At 36.6% G+C, this 15,533-nt stretch overlaps 1 protein-coding gene across 4 annotated transcripts in view; it reads right to left on the bottom strand.

Annotated features, from left to right (window-relative positions):
* Positions 1–15,533, bottom strand: part of CAP2 (cyclase associated actin cytoskeleton regulatory protein 2) — a 160,082-nt gene that overhangs the window by 19,124 nt on the left and 125,425 nt on the right. The window lies entirely within an intron of this gene.

Genomic DNA, 15,533 nt, shown 5'->3' with positions numbered 1-15,533 from the left:
AATATAACCCCTCACTAAATGTATTAAAGCCAAGATGGTAATTTTTTGAATCAATACTGAACAATTCAAAATCCAATTTTCCAAAATTCAGTTCAATTGAACCAATATTTATTCAGTGCCAATTTCATTCTGAGCACTTTGCTATGTGTTGAGGGGAGAATTAGATAAGATGTGAACTATTTCTTTGTGGGGTCTATAGTCAATGTTTCAGTATTTCAAATATGTTCATAGAAGCACTATGTACTTTGATGGCTCTATGACCTCAGTGATATGGGATCTCCCTCCACTGGTGCTAAGAGCATCTTACGTAGATCTTCCCACCCTGGGGGATTCTTGGCCATGTTCTCCTATAAGTCATTCAAAGAGGATCCACCTAACATTTTGTAGATCCTTAATCTCTATTTGCCTCATTTCCCATAAACTAGAGAAGAAAATCTCAAACCACTCTAATATCTTTGCCAAGAAAACCAAACAGACAAAGCCCAGGAGGTCATGTAGAGTCAGACATGACCGAACAACAACAATGTTCTTGGTTCAATTGTTTCAGTGACACCCAACTTTGTGACCCAATTTGTGGTTTTCTTGGCAAAGGTGCAGGAGTACTTTGTCATTTCCTTCTCCAGCTTATTTTACAGATGAGAAAACTGAGGCAAATAGGGTTAAGGGACTAATCCAGGGTCACACAGCTAGTAAATGCCTAAGGCCAGATATGAACTCATGAAGATGAGGCTTCCTGACTCCAGGTCCAATGCTCTATTATTCACTGTGCCACCTAATCTGTATATTATGTTAAATAATGTGAAATTATAAAGAATTTTATATTGAAATATATAAAATTATAATCAAATCTATATCAATATAATATATAATTAACATAATTATTATAAAAGTAAAAAAGGACTACATTATATAATATAAACAATATAATATGCAATATTATTATATAAGATATAATTATATATACACATACCCATATATCACGTTATAAACATCATATATTATAATGAATATTATATTAATATATAGTTATATACACATTTGTGTGTGTGTGTGTGTCTCCAGTGCAGCCCTTTGGCTGCCCCTCTGTCATCTTTGACTCTTGCCATACAACTCTCCTAACTCCTTTTTTGATCATACATTTTCCTTCTTGAGAATCTGTCTTCCTTGTGCATGCATCTTCTTATGGCACTTTGGTTCACCCCCAATTTTGATTCCTTGAAGAGAGTGGTTTGCAGGATTCATTGTCATTGTTGGGAAACAAGTGTTAGAAGAACAATAGTGTTGAAAAGATTGGTCTCTTTATGGTTTAGTAATTTTGAAAGCAGTGCATTATTTTTCCAAATGAAATCTTGCTTGCTCTCCTCTTGCCCTTCAATTCTGGGTCCCACTCATTGTTCTTCTGCAGTGTTTCTTCCAAATGTACATACCAATCCACTAAATCAATGGACGATCCATTAGTTAATCTGATCTTAGTTTTCGTCATAAATCTAATAAAGAAAAACAAAACAAAGACTGGCTATTCTACTCTAATACCTCATTGTAGTGTATATGTGATGGTGGATTCCTAAAGGCTATAAAGATGGATGACAAACTCTGATGGGCCCTGTGATGCTGGCAAAGTTTCAGACAGAGTATATATGAACAGAGTCTACCTTCTGAAATCCAGTCCTGGAAAATTTTAGAAAGCCTTATCAACATTAAAGGGGGCCACCAAAGGATGCTTCTTGTTGGTTGAAACAACTCCCAAGCCAATCCACTAAAGACAAGATGGGTTGTCAGGCTGCATTAGTGGGAAAGCACCCACACCAATGAAATTAGAGATCCTTCAAGAATTGAAATCTGGGGACAGCTAGGTGGCTCAGTAGATAGAGCACCAGGCATGGAGTTGGGAGGATCTGTGTTCATATCTAGCTTCAAACAATTTCCTAGTTAAGTGTCCTTAGGCAAATCACTTAACCTCAACTGCCCAGCCATTATTGCTCTTCTGTCTTGGAATCGATACTTAGAATCAATTCCAAGACAGAAAAAAAAAAGAATAGTAATCCATAGTTTTTAGGGCATACCAAGGAGGGACAGATTTCCAAATGTTATAACTTCAAGTCCAAATTATCTGGGAGATTGATTAGCTTATGAAAAGTAAATGACTCCTAATGTTAAGCCTAGGTAAACCTTTAAAGTCTCATTTAACGATATTCTATCCATTAAAGAAAAATGAAGATGCAAGTACCATGCATTTGGAAAGGGGAAATTTGGAAAGGGTGGATTTCTACCAATTTGCACCCCTTTCCACTTTGTTTCAGGTATATCTAGATGAGTCATACCAACTTTTATAAGGATCATCTACCTTTAACTAAAGTCCACTTGGTATTTTACTTTGTGCTGACCCATTATCTCATATCCCAACCCACGCACCCCCCTTCCCCAGCAAATATTATCAAACTATTAAGGAATAATTATTATTAAATGAAAAACTCACCTTATTTTAAAACATTTTGGAAATATAAAATGCTAACTCTTTTTCGGAATACCACTAATAGTTACATTTCTTGAGAAAAGATTTTGTATCAGAATAAACTGATAACAATTTTGGGTGATCTCTATAATTAAAAAGGCATGTTTCATATACTAAATCTTAAAAAGTGAAATAATTCCCAATTCATTTTAGAAGAAATAATCTTCTTTTTCTTCTGCCCCAATTCCCATGACTTATGAATGAGAACAAAGCACAGGCTATCTGGGTATCTCTTGGACATTGAGAAACAGGCAATATTAAAAAGAAAAGAATAAAAATGAGAAATTTCAGACAGGAACCCTTTGGGGTAAGCTACATATGAATAAGATATACCTCTTTTTCTTCCCGCTAGCTATTATAATTAGATTTTAAAGGCTAAAGTAACTTCAAGACTCATAGTCTTTAAAATATGTGTATATAAACATATACATGCATTTATAAAACATAGTCCAGGAAATTCAAAATAATGATCTTTAAAAAAAAACAACAGACGCGTTAAGCCACAGCGTGTTGGTTAAGGTGTTTCTTTTGTAAAAGTAGCTTAGTGGCAGCCTATTCACATTTTAAACACCTGTCTCTGAGTGTTCATGGTGGCTATTAGTCGATGATCTACAAGATGAAACAGCTGAAATGCAGGAATGTTGCTTTTTCTAGTTAAAAAAAAGAACTCCCTCTCTTCTTTCATTTCTTGGTTACATGATCCTTTTAGCTCCTAATTTCTGAATCATTTTTTAAAGACACTGGATTCACTTATCATTTGTTTCAGATCAAATGATCTGTTACCCTCTCTAGTCAGTGGAGGCAACATTTAACCACCTAATTTAAACATTTCAAAGCACTTATTTAGAGTAGAAGTCACTTCAATCATTTAATATTATGACTTTAATGTCATAATTGCACAAATATGTGATTTATTATAAATGGAAAATTTTCATAAATGATCAGTTTTGCAAAACAAAAAAGCAGTTCCACAGGACTTTATGCAAAAGGGCATATAAAATTTGAAAGTAATGAATACCATGAAAAAGAGGTCAAAACGGAAGAAGATGAGAACTGTCTAGAATATAGCTAAAGCCCTAACCTAAAAAACCAAGCAGCATCCATAGCCCTAAAGAGCAATTATAAGGTTCACAAATGATGGTTCTGTTTACATTTTGGTTGTCAAGGCAAATTTGTTTTTGGTTTAGGAGGATCTGTGTGAACACATTAAAATGTTTTTTTTTTTTAGTTTCCTCAAATATTTTTAAACTCTAAACTTGTATTTCACAAGGAAAGTCCCTCAGTTCACTTTTATGTGTTGACAATTGTAATCAAGTTAAAAAAGTTTTGTAAATGCTCATTCTTCATGATAAGAATAAAACAAACTTAAATTTAGTTGAAATGTGGTATTGATTCTTTCATGTGGATACACACATTTTATCTAGGGAAGTTATATTTAATTATTAAAAAAAAGAAATATAGTGGGGGAAGCTTGGTGGTCCAGTGGATTAAGAGTCAGGGCTAGGATATGGGAAATCCTGGGTTCAAATTTGACCTCAGACACTTTCTATATGTATGACCCTGGGCAAGTTACAACCCTTATTGCCTAGCTCTTATCACACTTCTGCCTTAGAACCAATACACAGTATTTATTCTAAAACAGAAAGTAAAGTTTTAAAGGGTTTAGAGAACATTTCAATGCTGAAAATTCTGAGGAGAAACATCTTTTTAAAAAAGATTTATTTATTTACCAATTACATGCAATAACAAAACTCCACATCAGTTTTCCAAAGTTATATGATCCAAATAGTCTCTTTCCCCTCTTCCCTTCCCCCTCCTGGAGCAGGCAAGTAATTCCATCTGGGTTATACACGTATTATCACACAAAACATAAAAGAAGAAACTTCTAGTGGAAATTACAAAACACTGAGATGTTAATGTTACTGTGAATGGAATTGTTTAAGCATTTTTAGAATACATGTTCTTCCTTAACGCCATCATTAAATAGTTATCCATCATCTCTGGAATACTTCTCATTTTAAATATCATATAGTATATTCTTCAGGAAAAATAATTTGCTACTCCTATACAACCAAAATTAAGACGGTCCCATAATCAAAATGCCCCCAGTAGCAAAATTCTATTTATACCTCCAAATAAGAAAAAAGAAATTAAACAAAGAAATAATCATTTTAGATCACTAAAAACCTTTGAAAAAACAATAATTTCTACAACAAAAAAACACTGACAAAATGATCATTTCTTTGGGCTAATTCCTTTCAACCTTATACTTGATTCTACCCATCTCTTCTGTACATCTGGTGAGGATATGGTAAGAAAAAATGGAAAAAGGAAAAAATCAAACCTGGGTAGCCATGATAGCATTTAATTTGGAAATTGCATATATGGCCTCTCCAAGGGTGCTTTAGTTCTACAGTTTACTAGCTGTATGATGCTGGCCAAGTTACTTCAGTTCTTTGCCTCAGTTTCCTCAGCTGTGAAATAAGAGGATTGGGCTCAATGTTCTTAAAGAATTCTTTGAATTCTAAAATCTATGATCTATGTAAGCAAGCAAATTATTGTTTTAAAATACTTACAGAATTAATTTCAATGGATATTTTTGGTTCTGAGAACTAATTTATGCAATTCTGAGAAAAGTAGACAGGCTCTACTGAGTCTAGGGGCAGATGCTTATATGCACACAATTTTGCTTGGATTACACAGATTTTTTTTTGCCCAAAACATCCTGCTAACTGCCTTAATTACTTGCTTTGTTTAATCAGCAGGGCCCTTGGACCCCAAACTATTTTTTTTCTCTTGGCTTCCCAGCTCTGGCAACCTGAAAATATAATTCCTAGAGAAAAAGGAAAGATTATAACTACATTTTCCATGAGAAAATTTTCCAAGGTTAAAGATAGCAAGTAGACATATCAAAGAGACAAAGTATAGAGAACTGAGACCACAGCCAACAATTATATAAGAAGCAGGAATGACTTCTGGCTGAATATATCTGGACACGTGCCCCAGTTCTTCACTTCATTTTGCTAAGGAGACCTGACCTGAGTTGCCACAGGATTCAAGACTTTTCTGTTTTTAATCCCTTAATGGAAATTCACTCAGATTTCAAATCATTCAAACTAAGGGCAGATACCAGAGGCTATTCTAAAAAAAACCAATTTATACCTGGCTTGTATTATTTTAAGTTGTTTTTATTCTCCCCTAGATATATTTATCCTTGTGTTCCCTCATGGCAAAAATGAGTCTATACCATTTCAGTTAACACCAATTGAAGACAGAGGCAAAATGGCATGTGGGGTTTTGTTGGAAGCTGTGAAGGGGTAATAATAATATAATCAAGTTATTTGTACTGTGTGACCCTGGGCAAGTCACTTAATTCCAAATGTCTAGCCTTTACCACTCTTTCTTCTTGGAAACAACTGGTTCCAAGACAAGGTTCGGGTTTTTAAAAAAAGAGTCTTCTGTAGTTAAATAGACCATCTCCTATAAAATCCTTATAGAATCACAGGACTTGACTTTATTGGTTATGTAATGGTACCCAGATCTGGGCCTTGGAGCTGATGTGGAGAAATTCTTGCACAGAAGGTTTAGGGAGTGGGGGCTCTGCCTCTTCCAGCTGTAGGAATAACTAGCAGTTTTTATTCCTGGCCCGTCTCTGTTCAGCCAACAAGTAATACCCCCATTTACATCCCTTGATCTTCTTGGGTGGAAGGAGCAGCTGAGCTCAAGTTGGATGATGGAATGCAGCATTTTACTTTTAACAACTTCAACTTAAGTGTGCACATGGTGATATCTTAAGTGAATTATGAATCAGAATTAACTAGTTTGAGTTCTTGGGCAAATGCCTGGTCGTTGTAAAAGAAATGCAATCTTGGTCATCAGAAATGATAGCTTCATGGTTTTAAAAAAGTTACTTCTGTTTTGTTTAGTTAGAAAAGAAAAGATTTAAGTGTTTTCCAAAGTGCTTATAAATCTGAACAAATGAACAAAAGAGCTAACTGTATTAAAAGTTAAAAGAAAATGGAAACATTTCTAAACATGAAAAGATTACTTAATGTAACTTTCATAGCTATTATACTCAACTTTGAAAGAAGGGAGATAAATTTGATCATGTAACTTAGGAAAACTTATGTGGAAATTTGTTATTACATGTAGTTGGTAAAACATTTTAAAAAAATGATAATTAGTCCCTGAAAAATAAGCGATCGACTATGTTAAAACTTTTCAAATCAACAGTCTACCCTAACTTCAATTCATCACTACACATAAACCTTTTGCAATTTCTTAATTACCAAATTTGTTCTTTTTCCAAGTCCTGATACTCTATGAGCTCTTGTTTTTTGGTACTATTGACCTCTCTCCCCTTTTTAGAATTCTTTCTTTCTTTTTTCCCTGCAATGTTCTAGTTTTCCTATCTCTCTGTTTCCTTTTTAAAAATCTCCTTTATTGATTTATCTTCTTTCTTCTGATCCCTAATTGTGGACTTTCCCCAAATTCTGTATGGAGTTGATCTTTTATTCCTCTATAATCTTTCCACTGGTCATTGTGACCACTCACAAATCACTTCTATGTGGATGGATCCACATTTGTATTATTAACTCTAACTCAGGGGGGTGCTGGAGTCAACTCTAAGAGCAGAGAGAGGACTGTTAAATTTTCAGTGTCAGTATTTATACCTCAGAAAGATTACAAATCAGGTTTTGATTTGTTATTTTGTTGATTTTCTAGGCTTAAGAAAGTATTAATTAAACAGATTAAATTTAAAAATACACGTGCATATATTCCTACAGCACTCTCCTTGCCCCCATGCTGTTAAACATTTACCAGCAGACTCATGTTTTATCCTTTAAATGCTGCTTGAGCTCAGCAGGAGTGAAATAGAAGGCTCAGGGAATGAAGGCAAGTCCTAGTGACTCTGGGTTAATAACTGTAACAATAACTGGCATTTATTTAGTATTTTTAAGTTTACAAAGTGCTACATGTTACTTTGGGCAAGTTAGTGTCCCTCAATGCCTTATCTATGAATGAAGGGTGGGTTAGATGGTTTCTGAGGTCCCTCCTAATTCTGAATCTATGATCTTATCTATTCCTTTCCATTCCAACTGTATCACCCTAGTCTGGGTTTTAATTTCCTCTCTCATGTAATACTTCAATTATTTACTAAGTTATCTTTATGTCTTCTTTTCTTCTTTCCTCTACTCTTTCAGAGAAGAGCTGAATTATTTTCCGAAGGCCCTTTTTAAAATTGTGTCACCATCTACCCATGTGTAACTCTTAAATGGTTATCCAATTTTCTTTGAGGTCAAATGTTCAATACGTTTTAAAAAATTTCCCATAGCACTTTGAAGAGTAGTTGATCAGTATTTATAAAAAGAATGAATGAAGAAATGAATGATAACTCTATGATTTCTCTGTCCATCCTATATATGCTATTGAATTGCTAGTCTTCATTTTTAAGATTCTATCTTCCTACCTACTTGTGGTTATCTCCAGCCATGTGGATTTTCATCCCCTGCATATTACATTATTCTCCTTTCACACAAGAGAGGGAAAGCAAAGGGCCACCTGTGGAGCTTTCTATTTTAAGGATTTAGCTCTAAGGTTGAGCTGTTTTAATAAAGCAATTAAGAAGATTGACTGCAGGTGTGGACAGAAATACCCACGAGCCAAATTCTACAGTCATGACAATAAGGAAAGATTATCACCTTTTAAAACTGGTCCAATCCAATAAAGGATCCTGCCAATTCTTCCTGCTCTTCCATTTACCTTCAATAGCTTGCTTACCAAAGGCAAATCATTGAACTGGCACAAATTCTAAATAAGACCTTTAAAACTAAAGGTTTGGTCTCATTGCTACCACATAAGTGTCTCAGTAAAAAGCAGTGGGGAGAGCCTAAACATCCGAAAACTTTCAAGGCATAAATATTTAATAAGCTGAGTATTAATTATTTATAGGGGGCTAGGATATGTATACCTTCTGGCTAAATCTTAATTTAGGCAAAGGCAGTTTTTTTCATATTTTGAAAAATCTGCTTCACTTTTTTGGGTGGAGAATCAGTCTATACATCTAGCAAGAAAACAAGACAAGGAATGGCAACATCAGGAAAGCAGTGGTCATAAAGGACATTGTAACAGAAGAATGACATTATGTTTGGTTATATGAGGAAAGTTCATATTGTGTAATGGTCTCATTTCTATTTTAGCTTGTATTTGGTTTTCTGAAAATGGTCACTAATAGGTGTCTTTGATCGAATTTCTATTTCCTCATGTTGTTATTTTCTTTCTCATGGTGTTTCCCATGAAAGGTGGGTATGCAAAACTCCTACTTTGATGTTTAACTATTGTGTGGGAGGTGATCCTCAAAGACTAAACCAGCAGAAAGCAAACTCTATTAGGATCTTTCCTGTTGACTGTTGTAATATAGGGATTAAAAGGGGAATAAGAATGATGGAGAAAGAAAGGGAACGGGGTTGAGAGAGTGAAGAGATTGTTCTTCCCCTCTCTTCCTTTTGGGGGGGGGGAGATAGCCAAGTCCTGTCTCCTTGAGAGAGGGAGTATGTCTCCTCAGAAAATGTTTCTGGGAGATGGAGGACAAGAGAATAGAGGGGGAAGCCTTAGTAAGATGACACAATGCTCCCTTTGAGGTCCAATTTATTCTTGAGAGGCAAGATGAGTTCTTTTGCCTCTGTTTTCCTCAGGGACACCAACTGTTACTTCCCTTCAGGATGTTGGGGCTACTCTACTGCCAAGGAAGGATGTCTGTTCCTTGGGTCTGGCAGTCTTAGATCACTGGGATCAAGAGGTTAATCCCACTTTTTGGGGAGAGGTATGACCCTCCCCAAATCTTCAGTCCCCTTACTCTATTGTTAGAAACTGGTCCAGACTTAAATCTAAAGTCACAGGTGATTTATTTGGATTCAAAAAGGGAAGGAGTGGTAAGGGTATCAAGCAGGGAAAAGGGTGAACAGGAAGCCCTACAACTTATCCCTTCTGGAAAACTGGCCCTCCAAACTGGCTTCTCAGTCTTGATTCCTCTTCTTGCCAGCTACCTGTTGGTCCCCACTCCTAAGCTAACTACTTGAATACAGAAGTCCAGGGACAGATAAGGGAGAGAGATAGAGAGGGAGGATCCTTGAAAGGGATCTCTGTGGATGGCTCTCTTCAAAGTCCCAGTCCACAAAATCCACTGTTGGCTTTTGATTGCTGTTATTAAGAGTTGGGTGAGAGGAATCCAGGAGTTCAGAAAGAGACAGTTGATCTCCAGAGAGGCAGGCTTCTTCCTAGCCTAGGAGACTTTCCTCCTTCCTCAGGCTCCCAGCTGAAAGTGAGTGGCCAGTTAGACCTCCAAGCTTCTGATTCTCTCCTGGAATTTTCAATTTTTTCTTCTTCCTCCTTTCCCTCTCTCTCTTTAGCTAGTCTCTGTCAGAGACTGCTCTCTGCTCAAAGTGCGCTATCTCTCCTCCTATCTTATGCTATCTATGTCTGTTTTCTGAGGGCCAGCCTAATTAAATATGGTGGAATCTTTTTATTAGAAGGCTGGCTTCTAGATGACAAATTCTTTGGCTATGAAAACCCACTAATGTTTCCTATAAAACAGTGTTTGGCACATGGTAAGTGGTTAACAAATTATTTTATTAATTCATTAGATACCGACATATGTGTGGATCTGTGGCAAATGCATGTCCATTAAGGCAAAGGTTCAGAGAACAAAATAATTCATAAAGAAGAGGGAGCAGAAAAAACAGAAATTCTTAATAAGTTTGAAACCACAAAGCTAAGGAAATGTTTGATTCCTTTCCTATTCACTAATAACTTCCTGATCTTTCTTATTAAAAAGCTGTACAGAGTGAAATGAGATAAAGATAAAGGCAATGATTTGGGTAATTCATGGAGGAAACAGGAATTTCTCAAGTAACCACAGGTGTGAAGATGATGACCTCAATCCTTCTGTTTTAGTGACCTGGTTTGACAAAAACTGTATGATACAGTAGACAACTGATTAGCTAGAGGCAACAGTGAACTATGGTGCCCCTACTATCTATGTGCCAAGAGACAAACTTAAATAATTCACCAAAATTTTCTTCAGAATATAACTTTGAAGAATATTATAAAAACCTAACATGAAGGAAAAATTGCCCAGTGACCAAGTTTCAATACAAACTATAAGTAGCATTTGGTATTAAGTAGGCTCAAGAGAACTCATTAGAGTTTATCCACTCAGCAGTTGCTTTCACACTGCAAAAAGAGGCCGAGGAAGTGAGAAGACTGTCACCACAGTAAACTGAAGCATCTACAAGGAATTCTTGGTGGAGTTCTCTACAGCTGTTCTTTCCGTTATGCCCACATTGGTGCACACTTGTGGGGACATGCACACAGGCTCTCTCTTCCTCCACTCCCCCTCCCCGCCACATTGTTCTAAGAGAGATCACTCAAAAAATCTTACATTTCAGCAGTGACAACTGAAAGAAACAACAGTTGTCTGGTACAGCTGTAGAATGAATGCAAAGGTCAAAAAGTGGTAACAGGCAAATGTAGCTCCAACTGTGAGCACAGCACAGAGAATGGTTATTTTTCAGAAGAAACGTTCCTTTGGAAACCTGAATTCTCAAAGAGTATGCTGTCAATTACAAAAAAAAAAAAAGCAACAAAAAACCCACCATCACACACAAGTCTTCCTCTTACCTCTAAATGTAGCTTAAGGAAAAACAAGCAAAACAAATGACAGTGGAAATGTGGGGATGTAAAAGTTGAGTTTACTGTCTTTGTGATACACATAGGAAACAGCAGGAATCAGACTATAAGTTATTTTTACATAAAATTGGATTAAAAAAATCTCTCAATGGCCATTTGACCAACTAATTCCCTCTAGTGTTGTTTCTTATTTCCCATGAGGACATACCTATGAAAGGTGTTAATTTTGTCCTGCTTTGCAAGAACGCTGTGATTCAAGTTATAACTCCATGTAATGATTTTTTTGGGTGTGTCTTAAACAACAAAAGTAAGGAGAAATCTTTTTGATTATTTATGAGAACAGACTGTGTTGTTATTTATTCTGTCACTCTCTAGAGCCCTATCATGGTTTTCTGTTTTTTCAAACCATGCATGAAAATGTATTTTTGGAACTAGGGGTAAAAAACAAGAAAATTACAGAAAGAATTTTTTGGGAAAAGGTGCAAAAATAATACACAGAACTGTGGAATTTAAAGATGGAAGGGATGCTGGAGATTATTTAATACAAATGTTCATTGAAATCAGGTACAATGAATATAGTTTTCTAAGACTACAAAAACAGGGACAGGTAGGTGACCCAGTGGGTAGAGCACCAGGCTTGGAGATGGGATGTTGTGGGTTCAAATTTGGCCTCAGACACTTCCTAGCTGTGTGACCCTGGGCAAGTCACTTAACCCCAATTATTTAGCCTTTACCACTCTTCTGCCTTGGAACTGATACATAGTATTGGTTCTAAGACAGAAGTTAAGACTTTTAAAGGGAAAAAACCTACAAAAGTAAAAACATCCATAAGAACCCTGATGTCCACACACAAAATATCTAGTACTTTATATAGTTCTTGGGCAAGAAGGTGTGAATAGCAGAAAAATATATCTTTATGACCATGCCATCAAATTCTTTGAAAATACACGTGAATAGTACTGTTTCTGTGCTTTCCATAAACAATACTTTTATAAGGGTTGGATTAGAAATATCACCTTTTCCTTTACAAACTGAAATAGACTCAACTCCTTGGAAGTATCAATAACTTGAATGGAATATTCCTACAACTACACAGATTGGCTCAATGTTTCTTATACCAAGTCCTTATGTTACATAGTATCTTTGTGTAACATAGAAAGTTTGAATGTATAATTAAAATCAAGGAAAGACTAAATACTTTCTGTTAATGAATCATTTACTTTTCCATTTGAAATTCCATAGCACAGAAGAGGCAGAGCCAAGATGGTGAAGTAGTAAGAAGCAGTTTAGTGAGATCTCTTCACAAAAATATCTCTGAAAAGATCTAGAAGATGAGGCAGACTGAATCCTAGTGGGGAAATTCAGAAAATGTCACACTGAGATATTTTTCCAGCCTAGTTTGGCATAGGGAAACAGACAGGGAGATCTGTGGACACTGAGGACTAGTGGGGATGGGAGAGCTTACCGGGTTTCAGACCTCTACCACGATACCACCAGACCTAAACTGAGGTACCGAGATTGAGATAGGTGCTAACCAGAAGCTCTGTTACTTATTACCCAGTTCTTGGTCACAGATCTAGAGCAGACTAAAAAGGCAACCTGTATTCCTAATCACGGAGTTCCTGGGCATTCCTTATGAAAAGATCAGAGCTGTGAAAAAAATTTTAAATTCAAACTCAAGAGTGAAGAGAATCATAAAAAGGTAAATATGAATGAACAATGTTAAAGAATTAAACAAGGATAATCTGCTTAAATCCAAATACTCTATCATCCTCAGGGGTCACCAAAGAAGTTCAATTAGACAAAGGTTGGAAGTGGTTCTATTATGTTTTTATGATCTTAAGAATGGAAAGAGAGGGAAAGAGAAATAGACTGGAGTAGAAAGGAAAGGAGAGTTAGGGAAAATTATCTCATAATCAGGGTGTATAAATAGACATCTTTACAAACAAGGAGGGGGTGAGATTAGGGGGAGAGTCTGACACCTCAACCTCACTTTCATCTGAGTTGGTCAAAAAAAGGAAGAATATATATTTATATATATCTATATCTAAACAAACAAATTCTAAGGGTATATAAAATATTTTTTGAGTTGTCAAAAATGGGAATCTGAGGGGGATCCCATAAAAAAGGGAATCAATGAACAAGTTATGGAGTATAAATGTAATTGAATATAATTGTGATGAACAAACTCTTTATCAGTGTAATGATCAACCACGAATCCAGAAGACTGATCCTATAACATGCAACCCACCTACTAATAGACAGGTGAAGTACTCAAGAGTATAGGATGAGACAAATATCTTTTTAGACATGACCAATCATGGACATGATTATCTACACATGTTTATAATGGGTTTAGCTTTTCTTATGTTCTCAATTAGAGAGAAAGGAAAGGAAAGCGCTAGGGAAAGTTATATCACATAATCAGAGTGTATAAGTTGCCATCTATGCAAACAAGGAAGAGGGTGTGAGTAGGGGGAAAGTCTGACACCTGAACCCCACTATTGGGGTGGGAGATAGGAAGATCAGAGAGTGGGTTTTGTCTGATTAAAGCAAAATATATTTTTAAATTTCCATAGCACAGCTGTTATTTACTACTTATTTCATCTAAGGGGGTATATGGGGTGCTCAGGGAGGAGTAGTATCTCTGGTATGGAGGGCTTGTCGTGCCTTCTTAGGGCAGCTCTCCAACCTCTGACCCCCACCTGACACCCAGCTCTCACTTGTGGCTCCCAGTAGCTGCTAGCATGCGGCAGTGGCCATACCCCGGGCAACGGCTTCGACAGGCCGGCTAAACCTTGTAAGGGTAGCCATTGGGTCGTCGACCCCTGGTGAACTAGAGCTTTCTCACCCAGCATGTGAAGACTGCTTCGGCGGAACAGACAGAAGAAACCAATAAGAAGGTTCAATGGCTGAGAGGGCGACGCAGCAAAGCACTGTGGAGTGCTCAGGGTGTGTTGGAGCACAACAGACAACACGGCCATCCAATGCAGCTGAGGAAGTCTCCAGGTGTAACGACTTTTCGTGCCACTGGACCCAGGCTTCCAATGCCGAGAGAGTGGGACTGTCTCTGTGCATCAACTTTTCCACTTAAATCTTCATGCACAAGTGTCTTTGTGCACAAAAACGCACAAAGAAAATCGTCATCCTTGGTTACCGAGAGACTACTACCATACTATAACCATTTCATCTAAGATTTTCAATACAATATAATTTCTTTATTTTCAGGTTGCTACCAAAGTAAGTGAGAGCAATTCCATTTTATAGAGTGAGAAATTTAGGATAAAAGTTTGCTGACATTATCATGCAATAAGAGAGTAATTGCTCCAAAGAATATTGATTTTCAATATATTAATCTCTAACTAGAACCCCTAATTGGTCACTTTATTGTTGACATAGTTGTTTCTTTTTATGAAAAACAAATTTATAACAAATAATGATGTGAAATTGGTCTTAGACAATTTGCTTTTAAACAATACTTATGGGACAGCTAAGTGGCTCAGTGGATTGGGAGGTAGGCTTAGAGATGGGTTCAAATCTGGCTTCAGACACTCCCTAGCTATGTGACTGTGGGCAAGTCACTTAACGCACACTGCCTACCACTTTTCTGCCTTAACCAATACACACTATTGACTCTAAGACAGGAGGTAAAGGTTTAAAAAAAAATTATGCTTATACAACTGCAGTGGATCCTATCACATACTCTGATGCTTAAATACTTATACACATATACACCCAATTCTTCTTATCAAAGTTTCAAATTATTGAGAAGTTCTTTTCTCATAAATTGTGAGCACATAACACAGAGAAAGGTTAAACACGTTGTGAAGTGTTTCCTCCCACCTCTATGTTTATTTAGGCTGCTAAGTGGTGCAGTAGATATAGACAGCTGGGTCTAGAATCAGGAAGACCTGAATTCATATCTGGCCTCAGACACTTACTAGCTGTGTGCCCCTCAGCAAGTTGCTTAACCTTTGTTTGCCTCAGCTTCCTTATCTATGAAATACCTTCCAGGTCAAATGAGACAATTATTGTAAAGCACTCAGCACACTATAAGCACAATATAAATGTTAATTATTATTCTTATTATTAAGCAAAATAGGGCACAGAACACTGAGCATTTAATTTTGGAAGCTGATACTTAGAACAAGTAACTCAAAGCAAAAGCCTGAACAGATTCAGAAGACCTGGGTTCCTTTGCATGACCACACCACCCTCAGCCTCTGCCTCCTACACAAATACTAACCTCCAGCAGTCCAAAAAGGTTGGGAGGGAAAGTCAATCAAGGGAGAAGAGAGTCCTACCTTTGATGAGAAATTGCAAATAACAGCTC

Source organism: Monodelphis domestica, chromosome 3 (genome assembly GCF_027887165.1).
Source record: "Monodelphis domestica isolate mMonDom1 chromosome 3, mMonDom1.pri, whole genome shotgun sequence".
Lineage (NCBI taxonomy): Eukaryota > Metazoa > Chordata > Mammalia > Didelphimorphia > Didelphidae > Monodelphis > Monodelphis domestica.
The sequence above is the reverse complement of the archived record's forward strand: the minus strand, read 5'-3'. Positions and strand labels throughout refer to the sequence as shown.